The following is a 16828-nucleotide window of genomic DNA, read 5'->3' as shown; positions in this document are numbered from 1 at the left end:
ATGTTCTCATTCCTCAGGCTTTCTGCTTTTTTTTGGTAACATTACAAATCTTTTACTTTGATCCATGACTCTTTGTTCGTCAAGACTGGGTATCTTTTCCTGTTAGGTTTTTGTACATATAAATTATACCTTGTACCTGTATATTTCCTGTAAATTAGCCATCAATTCTGACTTTATGTAGTTTTTCAATCTATCACAGCCAACTGATGTTCCATATATTCGTAGCTTGCTAAGACCGTAGTTTCGAAGTAGTTCACTTTCCTTCACGAAATAACATTTTCTGATATCACTGTTCCCGGAAACCTAAAATTGTTTGACCACAGTTGGTTCCTCAGCACATTCATCCATGCAGTATCTCAGAACATCTGAGAGCAAAGGCTTTGAGGCCAGACAACACCCAGCCATAGTACTGAAGACCCAGCCTCCAGAACCAGCTACACCTCTCGCTAAGCTGTTCCAGTAGCATTACAACAGCATGATCTACCTGACAATGTGGAAAATTGCCCTGATACATCCTGCAGGACAAATCCAATCCATTTAATTACTGCCCATCAGTTTAGTCCCAAACATTAGCAATGTGATAGGAAGTGTAACCAACAGTACTACCAAGTACACATACTCATCAATAACCTACTCGCAGATGCCCAGTTTGGGTTTTTGACTCCAAACCTTACCACAGCCTTGGTCCAAACATGGGTTAACAATCTGAACCCCAGACGCAAGTTGAGAGTGACTAATCTTGACATCAAGATAGTATTTGACCAAGAGTGGCATCAAGATGCTCTACTAAACTGAAGTAAATGGCCATCAAACAAAAAAAAATCCAATGGTTGAAGCAATAACTTACACTAAGGCCCAATTATCTTCATCTGCTTCATCAATGACCTTCCCTCCATCATAAGGTCCGAAGTGGAAATGTTTACTAATGATTGCACTACGCTCAATTCCCACGTATAACTTGTTAGCATATGAATCAGCCCATGTCTACATGCAGCAAGACCCAGACAACATACAGGCATAAGTCAAGTGATAGTCACACCACAACAGGTGACAAACAAAGACCATCTCCAATAAGGGCAGGCACGGTAGTGTAGCAGTTAGCGTAACACTTTACAGCACCAGCGACTCAGGTTCAAATCCGGCCACTGTCTGTAAGGAGTTTGTACATTCTCCCCGTGTCTGCGAGGGTTTCCTCCGGGTGCTCCAGTTTCCTCCCACATTCCAAAGATGTACGGGTTAGGAAGTTGTGGGCATGCTATGTTGGCGCCGGAAGCGTGGCGACACTTGCGGGCTTCCCCCAGAACACTACGCAAAAGGATGCATTTCACTGTGTGTTTCAATGTACCCGTGACTAATAAAGATCTTAAAAAAAAGAGACAGAGTCTAACCATCTATCCTTGACACCCTAATGGCATCACCTTAGGTGAGACTCCACCAACAACATCCTGGATATCACATTTGATTGGACCAGCTGCATAAATACTGTGGCTACAAGACCACGTCAGAGGCTTGGTATCCTGCAGCCACTCGCTCCCTTCCTGACACCCCAAACCCTTTCCACCACCTACAAGGCACGTCAGGAGTGGCACATCAATGGAATACTCTCCACCTGCCTGGATACTTACAGCCTCAACAGGTTTCAAGAAGCTGGACACAGTCCTGATAAAGTAGCCCACTTGACTGGCACCCCATCAACCACCCTAAACATTCATTCCCTCCACCAGCAGCACACAATGGCTGACGTGTAACATCTGCAAAAGACACCATAGTTATTCACCCATGCTACTCTCAAACCCTTGCCTTCTACCACCAAGAAGGTCGAGGACAGCAAATACATAGGAATACCACCACCTGAAAGTTCCCCCATGTTGTACAATAGCCTGATTTGGAAGTACATTGCCCTTCCTTGCACTGTGGAAGAATTTCAGTGAGAGGGCTGCAGCAGTTAAGGCCACCACCTTCTCAAGGGAATTATGGAAGGGCAATAAATGCTGGCCTGGTCAACAATGTGTTGATCCCAACAAATAAATAAAAATCCAGAGAAATAACTCATTTACACTTCTTGATTTCATCCTCCACACGATTTGGTTTACCCAGTCCATAGGAAGGTTGGTCCCTTATGATTATGCGACTCTTGTCATATGTGCTTCTAATTTCCTGACTACATCCTAGACTACCACTCCTGTTTCATAGCTGATAATGCACCAACATTCTCTGACACCTGCTGTTTCTTATCTTTCCTCAAGCTGATTCTATTTCTTGATTTGAATGGCCCCGTGTGCTACAGTGCAGTGGCCAGTTTGCCCATCCTCCCTCTAGTTCTCTTTCACAGACTGAAAGAATTTCATACTTGTTGGACAGGGGCAGGGAAGAGGCTCCCACCTAAATTAGTCATACCCATCTGTAAGTCTTGACTGACCAATTTTGATTAATCTAGGGCTGTGACCATCTGTTGGAACAGTGTCCATGTAACCTTCATTACTCTCTGATGCATCAGTGTCTGAATCTCAGGCTCCAACTCATCATTTCCAAGCTGAAGCTCTTTCAGCTCCAGACACTTACTACAGATATTATGACCACAGATCACAATAGTTTCCATCAGCTTCCTCACAGCACAGCTACATACCACCTGTCCTGCTTTGCTAGTCTTAAATTACTGATTTATTTAAAGCCCTTGTCTCAAAGTCCCATAATCGCTGAAGTCAGCTCACAGTAACTTCAGTTAACCAGTTCCAGCTGGTTAACTATTAACTGGTTAAATGGCAGGCTATTTGTATACCATGTTTCATCAATTCCTAATGAAAACTACAATATAAAGAAAATCTAACAGTAATGCAAAACAAATTAAATACTTAAAACAAAATCTTTTTACTCACCAAAGTCCACATTCTGTAAACAATGCACATTCTGCAAAATGCAATGTGCTTTATATGAAGCCACAGATATATATTCCCTGGCACCACAAATTCATGCAGATTTTGACCAAAAATACCTTTATAACCATGACTTAGTTCCAAATTTTAAAAAGTCTGAATTCTAAATCACATTTAAATTTTCTCTCTTTAAAAACTGAATGGACAGGCATCGGGATGATACCAATGCATAATTCGGCATTACAGCCCAGTTTTTTTAAACAGTATACTTAATCTCATAGCTGCTCAATGTTCTACAAATGAACTCTATACAAAAGAGGTAACTCAGTATTAGAATTAACTTTAAGACAGAGTTATTACTTTCCCTTTTATTGTTATTTTTTGCACATCACACCTTTCCGTTTCTCAGCCAAAGATCAGAAAGTGTGAAAAATAGTTCACTCTGCTCTAACATAATCTGGTAGCTTTCACTCAGAAAAAAGTTCTTGATAAGGACATTGCTATAAGACCAAACACACTTATTTTTCATTCTATAATAAATCTACTGCAGGTTTGTGAAAAGTACAAATTTGCTATCCTTTCATGTCAAGAGGTGTGAACAGTCATGGTGTAAAGGTTGTGAAATGGAGCAGAGGAAGACAAGTAGGAACTTGATTAAATTCTGAAAGCAAAAGCTGATGTCAATGTGCAAGGGAGGGGTTGAGAATAGAGAGGAAAGGATGCGGAAAGAAATCAGAGGGGAAGGGGGGAGGTGGGAGCTGGAGGGACAGAGACTGGGGTTGGGGGTTGGAGTTATTCCAAAACATTCAAAACCTAAAAGAAAAAATGAAACCGAGAGTGGGCAGATGTGCACTTGTGCAAATTAGTTGAAAAATGCTCACTGCATTTATTATATTAAAACTAATAATTCAATAATAACTTCAGAAGTATATAATTAGCTACAAAATGTCATAGAACATCCTTTGATACCAAAAGCTGCCATACAAGCACAAAAAATTGTTTTCAGATGTTGAAACAAATGTGCAGCTTCAGTGTCCTTGGTTAGCAGATTAACAGTTTACAAGCTTCAAGTCTCTAAATTCAGGCTGTGGGATGGCAACAAAAGTAATTCAGCACAGAAGTACGAGGGTTTCTTTAAAACAAATAAATTTCTTTTAATTCACATATTTACAACTTATCCCTAGACTGAAAAAGAGAGTTTTAGGCCAAACAGCTAATCTCAAGGCTATTTTTTTTTCAAATGGCAAAACAACAGAAAACTCAGAGCCAGCATTTTATTGCCCATACCTAGCTGTCACCTTCCGGAGGCATTCCAGTCTGTGAGATGAAGTTGCTCCACAGTACTAAAAGGTAGGAAGTTCCAGAATTCAGATCCAGTGGCATTAAAAATGATATCCCAGTTGGAATAGTGAATTAGATGGGAACCTGGAGGTGATAATGCTCTCACACAATTACTCTCTTATACACTGTGGAAATCACAGATTTGGGAGGTGCTCTCAAAGAAATCGTGGTAAGTTTCTGAACTGCTTCTTGTAAATGATGCGATCTGAAATCTTATAATGAAGGGATTGAACAGATAGACTGGAGAATGATGAGATCATCAAGCAGGCTGTTTTGTCTCAAATGTCTTCTGAAAATGTGTGGTTTGCACCTATCCAAAGAAGTGGAGAGCACTCCATCACACACTTGACTTGCTTCTTTTGGCATAGAGAAGCTTTGGAGAATCAGCCCATCACAGCATGCCCTACCAATTGGTTGCTATATCAGCCCATCATAGCATGCCCTACCAATTTATGTGGCTATCCAGGCAAGTTTATGATCAGTGGTGGCTTCTATGATGTCAGTGACAGAAGAAGAGCATGTATAAGGCACCATTGGATTCACCAGGAAGATATGTACAGGAAGGAATCAATATAGAGAAACTGCTTCACTCACCATGTCCTAGGTTTGTTTTTGTCCATAATATCTCTCCAACCTCTGCTTTAGAAGGTAACTTATTTTGGTGCAAGTACCAAAATGCACCTGGTATCAAACAGGAGCTAATCCTTGTATATTAGCTCCGTGAGTGTACAACGAACAGCCTGGACATCAAAAGTTGAACCAGATAGCAGGGACAGAACAAAACTAGAGTGTGAAAAAAAATTCTTGCTCTTTCCTACCTTAATTAGAAGCACAAGAACTACACTGGTTCTGTTTACAAGGTAATGATCTCTGCCTTACTATCAGAGATCATTACCTTTGACAACATGGGGTCCCATGGGTTCACCCCAGGCCCATGTACAATTCCATCTATCCAACCCTATAAAGCAATCGGGGCCCCAGGAGACTGTGATGGCCTGTGCAACGTGAAAGTTGGTAATAAGAAAACTTAAGCCATGCTTATCAGAAAACTCACATTCACGCAGTGCATTTCAAATCTTAGGATGTCACAGTGCACCTTACAGCCAGTGGAGCACTTTACAGCTCACTCCCTCCATTAGAAAAGTTCTTGAGGGCTAGATTTAATATCCTCTGAAATTAGCCTCAGAGATTGCAATTCACCAATCTGATTCAGTATAATGCAAGCACTACGCCAACTTCAACTGTCTGTTCATCTGAATGATTTCAGTATCCAGCTAGTCTTAACTGCACTAGTCATCGGTTGAATGCTTTGGCAGGGAAACAATATGATAATACTGACAACAGTTAAAGCTTGCTGTAAAGCAAGAAGAAACAAAATACGGGAACTGGGAACACTCAACTGTAGAGAGAGATAAACTGAACCAACATTTCAGGTGAATCATCTGTCTGCAAACAGTTAAAGCTGGCCTGTAGTGCTTAAAGGGGTGGTACATGGTGGTCAGAGCAGGTATCAGCAAATGTTCTACAGCTAAAGGTGACCCAAGACTCTGGATTAAAGCTCAAAACAGAAAGAGCAGGAGCCAAAGTTTTAGGATGCCACTTGGAGGCCTTGGTGAAACAGGGGTAAAGGAGAGAGATATTGTTTCCACATGGGGCCTGGAGGACAGCAGAAGCAAACAGTGTGGAGGTCAATAAGTAGCACCAAGCACAGAAAGCTCAGACAGACAAAGAGTCCAATGGCTTCACACAAAAACTATTTTTCACCATATTGTGCACGCCTTTTATGCACACTTTGATTGGGAGAACCATAACACAGCCAAACGAGCCCCCACATCTCCCGATGACCCTGTAATTTCAGTCTCTGAGGTAGGCATCCAGACATCCTTCAAGACGGTGAATCTACGAAAGGCATCTGGCCCAGATGGTGTACCTGTCCGAGTACTGAAGATCTGTGCGGACCAACTGGCTGGAGTATTTATGAACATATTCAACCTCTTGCTTCTGCGGTGTGAGGTTCCCACCTGCTTCAAAAAGGCATCTATTGTACTGGTGCCCACGAAAAATGTGGCGACCAGCCTCAATGACTACCATCTGATAGCACTTACATCAACCATAATGAAGTGCTTCGAGTGGCTGGTTATGGCGCAAATCAACTCCTGCCTCAGAGATGACCTGGATCTGCTCCAATTTGCCTCCCGCCACAACGGGTCAACAGCAAATACGATTTCATGGGTTTTTCACTTTGCTCTGGACCATCCGGACAACAGGAACTCATACATCAGGCTGCTGTTCATCGACTACAGTTCAGCATTCAACACAATCATCCCATTAAAACTCATCATCAAGCTTCAAGACCTGGGCCTCCGTATCTCCGTCTGCAACTGGATACTCGACTTCCTCATCAGCAGACCTCAATCAGTGAGAATTGGTAACAACACCACCTCCTTGTTGATCATCAACACAGGTGCACCTCAAGACTGTGTGCTTAGCCCCCTCCTCTGCTCTCTATACACACATCGTGTGGCTAAGCACAGCTCCAATGCCATCTTCAAATTCACTGAAAACACCACTGTTGTTGGACAAATCACAGGTGGTGATGAGTCAGCTTACCAAAACGAGGTAGGACACCTGGTTGAGAGGTGCCCAACAACAACCTCTCACTCAACATCAGCAAAACTAAAGAACTGACTGTAGACGTCAGTAAGGGGAAGGAGGGCGAACATGCTCCAGTCTACATTGGGGGATCGGTGGTGGAGAGAGTCAGCAGCTTTAATTCCTGGGCATTGACATATCAAATGACCTGTCCAGCACATAGATGCAATCCTGAGGAAAGCGCACTAACAATTTTACTTTCTTAGGAGATTAAGGAGGTTTGGCTTGTCACTAAACACTCTAACAAACTTCTATTGCCACCACTGACATTGCAAATTCTCTCCAGTAAATGAATGAAGTCACTGAACCTGCACTAGGTCTACCCTGGTGGAGGTTCAGTGCCCAGATTTCTCTGCAAGATTTCTAGTTGGGAAACTAGACGTAGTGGCATCCTGCCACTGGAGTCCCTCAGGAGTTCAGTGCTGCGGTGCAGACAAAATTATGGCACCAGGGCCCTCTCAGGAAGCTAGAAACTTTCACCTTTGTGCGAGTGGCCCTCAAATGTTTAGGAATTATCAATGCGGCCATTGCCACAAAAGCATTGTGAATGACTGCATCAGTGAGTATAGAAATAGCACAGATGAATATGTGCCTCTTTAGATTCCTTAAGTATTCAGACAGGTTCTGCAGGAGGTAGAATACAAAGAAATGTAGATAGTGGAAATCTGAAATAATGAAGGGTCATTGGCCTGAAATGTTAAATTTATTTCTTTCTACCCTTTAAATATCCCCATGATTTACTACTTTTAATTCTGTGCAATGTGGGGCTTCAGCACATCCAATGGGTTGCACTTAAACAGAACTGGGAGTGTGGCCCTTGCAGAGGCATTTATTAATACTGTGGGAGGCAGTTTAAATTAATGTGGCAGGGGCAGGAAATCTGGATGTAGTATTAGAAAGGAAAAACAAAAAAGTGCTAAGATTGGATGACTGCTGGTATAGGTATGAAAAGTTGTAGATGGGATCAAATTGAAAGGGAGTACAAAAATATCTAAGAGACCATTACACTGTGTGTAAACACAACGTGTGCTAAATAAGGAGGGTGAACTGCAGGCACAAATAGCTGCATAATTGATGAGGGTAGTGCAGTAGATGTGGTCTACATGGATTTTAGTAAGGCGTTTGACGAGGTTCCGCATGGTAGGCTTCTTCAGAAGGTCAGAGGCCAAGGGATCCAGGGAGGCTTGGCCGTGTGGATTCAGAATTGGCTTGCCTGTAGAAAGCAGAGGGTTGTGGTGGAGGGAGTGCATTCGGATTGGAGGGCTGTGACTAGTGGTGTCCCACAGGGATCGGTTCTGGGACCTCTACTTTTTGTGATATTTATTAATGACTTAGATGAGGGGGTGGAAGGGTGGGTTAGCAAGTTTGCAGATGACACAAAGATCGGTTGTGTTGTGTAAAGTGTGGAGGGCTGTTGAAGCTTACAGAGGGATATTGATAGGATGCAGAGCTGGGCTGACAAGTGGCAGATGGAGTTCAATCCGGAGAAGTGTGAGGTGGTACACTTTGGAAGGACAAACTCCAAGGCAGAGTACAAGGTAAATGGCAGGATTCTGGGTAGTGTGGAGGAGCAGAGGGATCTGGGGGTTCATATCCACAGATCACTGAAAGTCGCCTCACAAGTGGATAAGGTAGTTAAGAAAGCTTATGGGATGTTAGCTTTCATAAGTCATGGGATCGAGTTTAAGAACCGCGAAGTAATGATGCAGCTTTACAAAACTCTGGTTAGACCACACTTATAGAGTACTGTGTCCAGTTCTGGTCACTTCATTATAGGAAGGATGTGGAGGTGTTGGAAAGGGTGCAGAGGAGATTTACCAGGATGCTGCCTGGATTAGAGAGTATGGATTATGAGGAGAGACTAAAGGAGCTAGGGCTTTACTCATTGGAGAGAAGGAGGATGAAGGGAGACATGATAGAGGTGTACAAAAGATTAAGAGGAATAGATAGAGTGGACAGCCTGCGCCTCTTTCCCAGGGCACCAATGCTCAATACAAGAGGACATGGCTTTAAGGTAATGGGTGGGAAGTTATCAGAGGGAGGTTTTTCACCCAAAGAGTGGTTGGTGCATGGAATGCGCTGCCTGGGGTGGTGGTGGAGGTTGATACGTTGGTCAAGTTCAAGAGATTGTTAGATAAGCATATGGAGGAATTTAAGATAGAGGGATATGTGGGAGGAAGGGGTTAGATAGTCTTAGGTATGGTTTGAAGGTCGGCATAACATGGTTCTAAGATTCTGATGTGGTAACAACAGAATATTTCCTTCATCAATTTTGTATCTCCAGGAAAGATACAAAATTGATGAAGGAGAATATCAGCATGTTGAAGAAGGGTCGTGGACAGAATCCATATGATCAGAATTAAGATACATTATCCTTCTAGGTGTATTTCAGACATCAACAGCTACTGGGTCGGATATGGAGGTGCACACTTGCAGAGAAATTACAGACAGGTTCAAAAACTATAGATCTACGATAACTGTTTTTGAAGGATGGTGCAGGGGAACACCTTAACAACTGAGGAAGTAACAGTGTAAAAGGCAATATGGGGGGAGAACTTCTTCAATATGTTCAGGAAAACTTTATAATATGTTTTTAATCGCAGTGATGGATCTGGATCTGAGGCAATGATGGATCTGGATCTGAGGAACTTGTGGAAAAAATGTACGTGGAGAAACATTCAGAAATCATAAAGTTTAGATCCTTGTGATTCCCTTTGGACTATAACAAGGAGTATTCTATAGTAAAATACTTACTTAGAAGTGTCAATTTCAGTGGGTTAAAAATGGATCAGGCTGCGATAAATTGGAATCAAAGATTGACAAGAAACATTGTATTTGAACAATGGGTAGCCTTTCAAGAGATGGTGCAGGTCTACTTGACATATAAATAGAGCAACCAAACCCAGAGCTCCCGAGATGATAAGAGGTATCATGTGGGATTACGCAGAAAAAGGGGGTGTACAACCAAAGTCAAGTTGATAACACCAGTGAGATCCAGGCTGAATAAACAGGATCAGGGGCCAAAATGAAGAGTGACACTTGCAAGGGTGGTGGGCACAGTACTGATGAACAATCCTGTTTTGTCTTTACTAAGAAAAATGACAACACTGGACAAGGTGGTTGCAATACCAGAATCTAAAATTTGATTGGCACTAGAAAGGCTAACTGTAAAGGGAGTTAAGTCACCACATCAGAAAGGAATACTTCCTTGGGTGCTTAGGGGCTGAAGTTCGAGAGGTACAGGCAATAATCTTCCAATCCTGCTTAGACATGGGGTAGAACTGGATGACTGGAGAATTACAAAAGTTGCATCTTTTTCGAAAAGGAAATGTTTTTATCTTCATTTTCAGGATCTGGCAAGGCCAGGTACCAAGTGCCCCTGAGAAGGAAGTGGTAAGCAACCTTCTGGAACCATTGCAGTCCATCTGGAGAATGTAATCTCACAGTGCCACTGGGAAGGGAGTGCCAAGGTTCAGACCCAACAACAATGAAGTAACAGCCATATGTTTCCAAGTCAGGGTGGTGAGCAACTTAGAGGGGAACCTGCAGACGGTTGCGTTCCCGCACACCTGCTGCCCTTGTCCTTTTAGATGGTAAAAGCCCCAGGTTTGGTGCTGTTGGAGGACCTAAGGTGAGTAATTGCAGCACCTTTTGAAGATGGTACGCACTGCAGCCACTGTGCACTGGGGGTGGAGGGTATGAATGTTTTGGGTGGTTCATGGGGCGCCAATCAAATGGGCTTCATCCTGTATGGTATCAATCTCCTTGAGAGTATTGTTGCTGTATTTGTTAAAGCAAATGAAGAGTATTTCATGAAAATCCTGAGTGTTGCCTTGTAGATTGTGGAAAGGTTTCAAGGTTCAGGAGGTAACACACTTGCCACAGGATTCCCAACCTGCTCTTGTAGCCAAAATATTTGGATAGGTGGTCCAGTTTCTGACTAACAGTGAATGCCAGGATAACAATGGTAAAACTACTAAATATCTACGGTAGCTGGTTTGACTCTATCTTGTTAGGCCTGGTCATTTCTCGACATTTTTATGGCATATATGTTGTGTGTCCACGATAAGATGTTGTCTGGGTTTTGATGTGTGCAGGCATGAGCTGCTTCATTTGCTGAGCTGCAGCAAATGGAATTGAATATTGGTTACTGATGATTGTACATCCCCACTTCTAACCTTTTGATGGAAGGAGGGTTATTGCTGAAGCAGCACAAGGTGATTGAGCCTAGGACAATACCCTGAAGAATTCCTGCTGTGACATCCTTGAGCTGGGATGATTGAATCCTGGAAAAGCACAACCATCTTTCTTTTGTCCAAGGTATGACTGCAACCAGTGCAGTGCTTGTCTTTGATGCCCATTAACTTCAGATTTACCACAGAAACTTTTGAAGATGGCAGGACTGACTTAGAAAGCAACTAAAAAATTATATAGGATCCTGGTCTTTATAACTGGGGACAGAGCACAAAAGGGAGGTTACATAGGACCTCCACAAAACAATAGTTGCTGTGCTAGAAGAGAATTGTGCCCGATTCTAACCAAAGAAAGATGTGAAGACCCAAGAGTCAATGCAGAAAAGGATTAAGAGAAGGAGGGATATCACTTATGTGGATAGCATGGAGAACGAAGATTGCTCTCCTCAGGATGTGTTTTTATAGATGTATCCACAATCCAAAGGATCCTGATAAAGTGAGTAACGATAAAATGTTCCCAATGGTGTAAGAGTCAAGAACTAAAGGACATACATTTAAAACGATTTGCAAAAGAACCAGACACAACAATGGCAGGAACTTTCTCACTTGGTGAACAGTCCTGATCTTGAATTCAGTATCTGAATGAATGGTTGATACAGATTTAATCCTTGGTTTCAAAAGCAAACTGGATGGAATCCGTGAGGTAAAAATCTAAGAATAATGGAAAGAGGTGGGGAATGGAATATTGCTTTTGAAGATGAACTGCCTCAACCTCTGAGCCAAAAGGCCTCCTTCCATGCCATGATGATTCTATGATTCTAACTGTGCTATTTACTTCAGACATATCCCATTGCATCAAATTAACATTCAAATATCAACATTTTCAATCATTCAGAATGTGTACACAATGTTCAAATTTGGAATGACACCTTCAGAAGTACTGTTCCTGGCTTCCCACCCAGGCACACAGCCGGCACATCCTGCCAGCTATTTAATCATGACAGCCACAGCGTAACACTAATTTGTTTGCATTTCTTCCAACCTAGTGTATTACAATTGGTGCTCATGATGTGCTCTCCTCTGCATCAGAGAAACCAAACACAGATTGGGTAACCACATTGTCGAACACCACCATTCAGACTGCACAGAGACTCTGGACTTCCAGTTGCTAATCACCTAAGTTACACAGTTCCAACAAAGCCCAACACAAGCTTGAGGAACAGCACCTCACCTTCCATCTAGGCATATTGCAGCCTTCAGGAATATATGTAATTGAACAATTTTAGATAGACAGCCTTTCATGTTTATATCAGAACGGGCCAGTTCTGTTGCAAGGCCATCTACATGTAACATTAACTCTGTTTTTCTCTCTCCACTGATGCTGCCTGATCAGGGTATTTCCAGCTACTGCTTTGTTCTGCATCACACAGTTCCAGCATGCTTTTTTTGTTTCCCCCCCCCCCCCCCCCCAAAATCTCCTTATTCATTTATTAACTAAATGGCACGGAAAACATCATGTCAGCTGGACAATCTTGGGGAGGAATTTAAAATAGGGGGATATGTGGGAGGAAGGGGTTAGATAGTCTTAGGCGTGGTTTAAAGGTTGGCACAACATGGTGGGCCGAAGGGCCTGTATTGTGCTGTACTGTTCTATGGTTCTATGGTCCACCCTATCAAACATTCCCTTTGTTCTCTCCACTTCTGCAACTTAGAAAACATTTGTTTTCTCTCTTTTCAAGTTCTGATGAAGGGGTAACTGCAATTTTCAGGTCACCATTACTGATGCCAGGTTTTTAAATTTCTGTCTTACACTTTTATTTTCAAATCGTTGTTCCAGGCCTCTGAATTAGTAGTGCAGTAACTGGACTGCCACACTGCTGTCATCATGGGAAATGTACAGTAACTGTGAGTTACATTTCCCATCGCCATCCCCTCCCAACTACAGACATGTTTTGGCACATTCAATGGGTAAGCATTATTCATTACATAGTGAAAGTTACAGAAATAAAACAAACCAAGTTGTGCTTCAAATTGCAGACCATGAAATGAACTGTGCAATACCAAAGTTTTTGTCACAGTTTCCTATGAATTTGAATAGCATCATGAATAAAATTGACCTCACTGAAAAGGAACACAATAATCTCACTCATGACCAACTTATTACAAATCACTATTAAATCTGTACAGCCATATCACTGTAGGGTTTTGGTGCAGGTAATAAATCACTGTCCATTCCTATCATTTCACCAATTTAGTTTCATGTAACAGTCAATATTAACCCAATAAATGAAAGAAAACTTCATAAAGATAATAAAATATCACACATAATTAAAACCTATAACCCCATAGTAAATTTGGCAAATTCAATCCTTATATAAACAGAACCTTTAACAGAACAATTTGCGATACTGGTACACTCTGTTGTTATGTAGTGTTAGTGTTCCAATTCATGGATTATGTCCCCGGTTGCTCAGTGACTGAACAAGGTTCATAGCTGACCAGGAATATACAAGCTTTTATCTGCAACATTTTCTTTTTGGAAGCTTTCTTTCATCCTTACTTTGAAGGCATTACTCTTTACTAGGCTACAATATGTTCAGTTTACAATTTGTCCATGTCTGTGCATAAGTCTCAATAACAAGGCTAGCTGCTAAAAAAAAATCAAAAATCTGTATAAATTGAAAGAATCAGGTGCCATTTACCATGCAGTGTATTTCTCAGTATTTTGTATGATCAACTATTATATTAAATTCTTAACACCTGTGCACACTTCCTGCTTCCAAAACCTTATTCTATCCCAAATGCTCAGTCATATGTACAGACTGTAAATAAGTTGGGCATTTGTAAACTGGGGAAGACCTGTATCACTTATCACTATTATAAATTCCTCTCTATCCTTAGACCCATAGAACAATACAGCACAATACAGGCCCTTCAGCCCACCATGTTATGCCGACCTTCAAACCACTCCTAAGACTATCTAACCCCTTCCTCCCACACATCTCCCTATTTTAAATTCCTCCATATGCTTATCTAACAATCTCTTGAACTTGACCAACGTATCAGCCTCCACCACCACCCCAGGCAGCGCATTCCGTGCACCAACCACTCTCTGGGTGAAAAACCTCCCTCTGATAACTTCCCACCCATTACCTTAAAGCCATGCCCTCTTGTATTGAGCATTGGTGCCCTGGGAAAGAGGCGCTGGCTGTCCACTCTATCTATTCCTCTTAATCTTTTGTACACCTCTATCATGTCTCCCTTCATCCTCCTTCTCTCCAATGAGTAAAGCCCTAGCTCCTTTAGTCTCTCCTCATAATCCATACTCTCTAATCCAGGCAGCATCCTGGTAAATCTCCTCTGCACCCTTTCCAACACCTCCACATCCTTCCTATAATGAAGCGACCAGAACTGGACACAGTACTCTAAGTGTAGTCTAACCAGAGTTTTGTAGAGTTGCATCATTACTTCGCGGTTCTTAAACTCGATCCCACGACTTATGAAAGCTAACATCCCATAAGCTTTCTTAACTACCCTAAACACTGTAACTACAATAAACATTGTAACTACTTACAATGGAAATGACCTATTTCCTTACAGATATTTTAATTTATTTTTTGAGACACAGGCATCACTGGCAAGGTCAGTATTAACTGCATATCCCTAATTGCCCCTGAACAGAATGATTTCCTGGTCCGTTTTGAGGACATATTGCTGTAGATCTAGAGGTACATATAGGCCAGACTGGACAAGGATGGAAGATTTCCTGGAGACACAAGAGACTGCAGATGCTGGAATCCGGAGCAACAATCTGTGGAAGGAAAGACACAGAGGAGACACGAGAGCAGCTCCATCCACCACAGCAGAAGTGCAGGGTTTCGACCCGAAATGTTGACAATTCCTTTCCTCCCACAGATGCTGCTTGACCTGCTGAGTTCTTTCAGCAAATTGTTTGTTGGAAAGTATCCTTTCTGAAAGATGTTAATGAAGTTGATGGGTTTAAATGACAATCTGGTAACTTCATGATTATTAATACTAAGACTAGCTGCTTTTCTTTTAAAAGTTGTGATTTTTAACTGAATTTAAATTTCACAATGATGATTAGTACTTCAGTTTTGCTATCATGGTTTCAGAACTTGTACTGCAACACTTATGCGCTGACCAACTCTACTTTGCAAATTACATATTTTCACTCAAACAGCACGGAAACAGGTCCTTCGGCCCAACTGGTCCATGCTGGCCAAGACGCTCCATCCAAGCTAGTCCCATTTGCCAGCCTTTGGCCCATAACCTTCTCAACCTTTCCCATCAATGGACCTGACCAACTGTCTTTTAAAATTTATTATGCCTGCCTCAACCTCTTCCTCTGGCAGCTCATTCCACAGAGATATCACCTTTTGTGTAATAAAGTTGCCCCTCAAGTCCATATTAAATCTTTCCCCTCTCACCTTAAACCTATGCCCTCTACTTCTCGATTCCCCAACCCTAGGAAGAAGATGCCCCTTTTTGTACACATCTGAGTGCATTCATCCTATTTATGCGTGGTTTTATACAAGTCTATAAGATCACCTCTCAGTCTCCTATGCTCTAAGGAATAAAGTCTAAGCCTGTCCAACCTCTCCTTCTAACTCAAGTCCTGGCAACATTCTTGTAAATCTTTTCTGCACTCTTTCGAGTTTAATAACATCTTTCCTATAGCAGGGTAACCAGAACTGGACACAGAGTTTACTATTTAACTACAAGCTCAAAATAAATATTATTATGTGCTGGAGCCTTGATCCAAGTATCTCCTGCCTTACACTTGATTTTCATTCACCTTGTCCAGTGCCAATGAAGAATGATGTATATTTAACATATGTATGCATCACAACCTTTATAACTGCCACATGACAAACTTTTTGACCTGCCAAAATTTAACAACTGTCCAATCAATATCAACACACTTTGAAAATCTTTCCAAACAAGAGAGAGCACAGGAGATGGTACAGAAGGAGAGAAGGGAGAGAGAGGAGAAGGGATGGAGAGTGGGGGAGGGATGGAGGGAGAAAGGGAGGCAGAAGAGGAGGGAAGGGAGAGAGAGGAGGGAAGAAAGGAGTGGGATGGCAGTTCAGTTCTTATGGAACTCCTACTGTCACATCACAACAAAATATGCAGAGCTTGCTCACTAAATCAGCTGCTCAGAAAAACCACAACAGTTCCTTTAAATCACACAGAGCAAGAGATTTCTGAAATAAGTTAACCTTGCTTACTCAAGAACCTCTTTCAATCATCAATAGTTCCCAGCACACCCAGTTTTTGAAAGGAGCCTGGTTGTCTAAGGGGAAGTCACATGAAACTTGTTTAAAATCTAGTGAAGTATTTTTAGTGCACGGAGGCAACACATGGCGCACAGACACAAACTAACCTTGTTCACACATATTCTAATCATTTCATAAACAAACTTCAAACCAACACAAAGCACCTCATTACTACTTTACTGAAGTAACATTGCAATATAATCCAAATTTATCTGCTTTCTAAATTATACAAATGCTTTTGTTTAGTTATTGAACGAAAGGAGTGAGATGGTCATACTGAGTAAAAGATCAGCCATGATCTTTTTCAATGGTACAGCAGGCATAGGGAAGGGCAGAATGGCCTACTCCTGATTCTACTTCTTATGTTTGTAATAAGTGATAATGTTACTTCAGTCACTGCCACAAACAGGACTACCATGCTTTGTGTTTGAAACACCACTGCTTCAGTTGCCTCCAATTCCCCCAGAATGAT

The 16828-nt window shown here is 41.9% G+C and overlaps 1 protein-coding gene across 6 annotated transcripts in view; it reads right to left on the bottom strand.

Annotated features, from left to right (window-relative positions):
* eps15l1a (epidermal growth factor receptor pathway substrate 15-like 1a) overlaps nucleotides 1-16828 on the bottom strand; it is a 264285-nt gene that overhangs the window by 108033 nt on the left and 139424 nt on the right. The window lies entirely within an intron of this gene.

This window comes from Pristis pectinata, chromosome 24, assembly GCF_009764475.1.
Source record: "Pristis pectinata isolate sPriPec2 chromosome 24, sPriPec2.1.pri, whole genome shotgun sequence".
NCBI classification, from domain to species: domain Eukaryota; kingdom Metazoa; phylum Chordata; class Chondrichthyes; order Rhinopristiformes; family Pristidae; genus Pristis; species Pristis pectinata.
The sequence above is the reverse complement of the archived record's forward strand: the minus strand, read 5'-3'. Positions and strand labels throughout refer to the sequence as shown.